The sequence below is a fragment of the Marmota flaviventris genome, chromosome 15 (assembly GCF_047511675.1).
Source record: "Marmota flaviventris isolate mMarFla1 chromosome 15, mMarFla1.hap1, whole genome shotgun sequence".
In the NCBI taxonomy this organism is placed as follows: Eukaryota; Metazoa; Chordata; class Mammalia; order Rodentia; family Sciuridae; genus Marmota; species Marmota flaviventris.
In genome coordinates this window covers 69,791,068-69,794,880 of record NC_092512.1, presented here as the reverse complement: position 1 = coordinate 69,794,880, position 3,813 = coordinate 69,791,068, and the positions used below count along the sequence as shown (strand labels likewise).

The following is a 3,813-nucleotide window of genomic DNA, read 5'->3' as shown; positions in this document are numbered from 1 at the left end:
AAAACAAAAACACTCGTGGGCTGGAGATATAGCTCAGTTGGTAGAGTGCTTGTCTTGCAAGTACAAGGCCCTGAGTTCAATCTCCAGCACCACAAATAAACAGAAACTACTCTTAAACCCCGAGTTAAGTATTATTTACATTTTTGGTATATTTTCCTCCATTTTTTAAAAATTCTCTCTTAATTTGCTCATGTTTACAAAATTGTTGAACTCATTATACTGCAATTAAAAATATAGTTTCATACCCTTGTTAAAAACTTAACATTCTGTCAAGAACTTTTTTTTTTTTTTTTTTTGTACTGGGGATTGAACTCAGGGGTGCTAGATAACTGAGCCACATCCCAGGCCTATTTTGTATTTTATTTAGAGACAGTGTCTCATTGAATTACTTAGTGCCTTGCTGTTGCTGAGGCTGGCTTTGAACTCACAATCCTCTTGCCTCAGCCTCCCTAGCCGCTGGGATTACAGGTGTGCACCACTGTGCCTGGCTGTCAAGAACTTTTCACCATGATATTAAATATCGTTTGGAAATATGTATTTTAAAATTTATTACTTTCTTGGACATTGTGTTTGTTTTAAGAATATTAAAAGCATGGCCAAATATTGCTGTTTTTATGTGCCCCAAAGTGAAATTCCTACATACAGGAAAAGCAATTCAAGGAGGAGGAAAATCTATTGAAAACGTAACCAACCAGTTCATGTTAAGGCAGTTTTTAATATTAACATTTCCTGCTTACAATATTTTAGCTTATGAAGGCTCATCAGGTACACTTGTTTTGTTTTAAAGACAAAGGTATTGTTTACATATAATTGACTTTACACAGCACACATCTTCCAAACACCCTCCTTTCTGTGCTCTGATTGGAATGCTACCTAAGTCTCAGCAGTGATCAATGTTAGCTGATGGTTCTGATCAATTAAATAATTGGTGTCAACTTCAGAACACCTTTTATTAATGACATTCCTTGACTAATAGATTTCTCTTTAAATGCCAGGTTTCCATAGTAAGATGTTTCAGTAAGTCCTTGAATTTACTCTATAAGGAAATAAGGTTATTTTATAAAGAAAGGAGTTTGAAAGGAAAAATATCACACCATATCTTATTTTACTATCCACTTCTTAATTCAGTGAAACAAAAGCTATAAGAAGTACCCCTGACCTTGTGTGTGTGTGTGTGTGTACACATTCCTGTTCTGGACTCCAGGGGTATGCCCAGTGGTGGCTGCCCTTAGATTATTATTCAACACAACTGGGCTTTTGGCTCTTCTATTTTTACTTAATATTTCTCAAAAATATCTGAATTTTTTTGTCTTATGTAAATTGTTAGTTTACTATGTTACACAATGGTTTTCAAACTGTTCTCTAAGGCCTGAAGACAGAGTTCTCTCAAATTTTCTAGGTGATTGTTAAATATACTGCTTCTAGGGCTTAAATCCAAATTCTGATTCAATAAGCTGGGACATCCACTTTTTTTTTGTGATACTGGGGATTGAACTCAGGGCCTTGTGCATGTGAGGCAAACACTCTACCAACTGAGCTTGGACATCCACGTTTTGAGGACCACACTCCAGTGTCTTTGTCTGTTTGGGCTTCTATAACAAAATACCATAAACTGGGTGGGTTGTGAACAACAGAAATTGATTGCTCACAGTTTTGAAAGCTGAGAAGTCCCAGATCAAAGGCACCAACAGATTTGGTGTCTTCTCACTGTACTTCATATGTCTGAAGGGGTGAGGCAGCTCTTTGCAGTGTCATTTATAAGGGCACTAATCTCATTGATGAGGGCTCATGACTTAATCGCTTCCCCAAAGCCCCAATTTCTAATATCATTAGGTTTCAACACATGGAATTAGGTACACTTGTTTTGTTTTAAAGACAAAGGTGTGGTTTTACATATATCTGGTGATTAGGTTTTAGGTTTCAACACGTGGAATTTTGGGGACACAAATGTTCACTCTGCAGCCCCCGGGGAGGGGCTGTGGTAGTGGTAGGCTGAGGGGTGAGTTTTAACACCTTCTTCCTCTATTCTACTATAATAAAGTTAAAAAAAATCTGAAAATAGCCTTTCTAAAGAATGTTGTTTATTCTACTCTAATATAAACTTTAAAAAAGCAATCACTTTCAGGAGTCTAAAACCAGGGGTTTACAAGACCAGACTCTATAACACAGAGTGGTTACCAGTTAGTTGCTCCACTTCTGGAGGAAGGTCAAAAGGCTTTGTTTACTTCTGCCTTCCTCCTCTTCTTCTTGTCTTTAACCCCCAGAGACTGAATCAGTAGTCTCTATGATGTGTGGGGTGACGCAAGTGGATGTTTTCATGAAAATGAGAAAAGAAGAAGAAACATCATCTTAGTTTTTTCAGTATAAAAATATAATAGTAATGTGCTTCACAATTTTTGATGTGTGTGTGGAGATGTATGGTTCATCCTCATGTGAATAAGCTGTAACTTCCAAGTAGGTTACTGAAAACAGGGATAATTTATCTAACACAAGGAAAGCTTTTTGTAGTCTATAGTGTATTTTAAATACTTCCACATAGATGGTGCAATGTAATGTGTGTGTATGAATTATTTGGATTCCGTACAAACTTGGGTAGTCATTTCACTAACTTGAATGCCTGTTTCTAAGGGATCATTAGTTTATGATTAACCAAAAGACAGGCTCTATAGGCAGCCAGTCATCTTTATCTTATCATAATGAGACTAGACATGTTAACATTATTATTATTAAAATATAGAACACTTCACACATTTGTGTGTTATTCTTACTCAGGGTTCATGATAATTTTCCACGTATCATTGCAATTAGTATATGTGCTGCCAAAGTGACACTATTTTTATTTTTTAAATTCACAAATAAAAATTATATGTTTGTGGTATACAACATGAAGCTTTTGTAGATGTAGACATTGTGAAATGGCTAAATTAAGCAAATTAACATAAGTATTACATCACATACTACTTTTTGTAGTGACACTTAAAATATGCTCTTTTAGAAATTTTTTTGTATACAGCATATTATATTAACTATTGTAACCATGATGTACAATAGATTTCTTGAAGTTATTTCTGGAACTAGATATTTTGTTAATGTTATAAGTGGGATGAAATTAATGGTTTGATATTTCATACAATGGCTTTTAGAAATAGTTTCATTCCTGAAGTTACTAGTGTCTAAGATATATTGATTAAGAAAACTCAGAAATATTTTGAAATACTCTCCCACCCTGTATGAAAGGGTAGAAGCAGCTAGGGAGCCCATCTCCCTTCACACACAATATTACTTTTCAGGTTTGAATATTATATGGTCTTGCATTCCCACAGAAGATTCTGGTCAACTGATACTGACTGAGAAGCCAAATGAATTTTATCTCTAGACTTCATGTTTTTTTCTTGAAAAATTTAATGCAAACTGTAGACACAACACTTAAAAAAGGCAGAGCCTGGGACTATGTCCAAGAAATCAGTTTGCTTTTGTGTTAGCTGCTAGTAAATGCTTATATCTGTAGAAGAATTTAAACTGAGAACTGCTTTATAACCTGCCGCAAATATAAGCATTTATTAGTAAGCTGATACCAATGTACTCTTATGTAACAACATTCATGATACCAAAATTAGAATTCAACAATTTTTGAATTATTAAAGGAAACCATTGTGCATTACAAGAAAACTCCTCTTTGCCTTAAACACAAAACCAATTTATTTTCTTTTTTGGCATCAGTGGCTCCTTTTCTAAAATTTATTTATTTAGATGTGGTGCTGAGAATCGAACCCAGTGCCTCACACATGCCAGGCAAGTGCTCTACCACTGAGG

The 3,813-nt window shown here is 35.1% G+C and overlaps 1 non-coding gene across 1 annotated transcript; it reads right to left on the bottom strand.

Moving 5' to 3' along the window:
- Window positions 1-2,727: 2,727 nt before the first annotated feature.
- On the bottom strand, window positions 2,728-2,831 carry LOC114090710 (U6 spliceosomal RNA). The gene has a single exon (XR_003582404.1). It is a non-coding gene; the product is annotated as a U6 spliceosomal RNA (small nuclear RNA).
- Window positions 2,832-3,813: the final 982 nt, after the last annotated feature.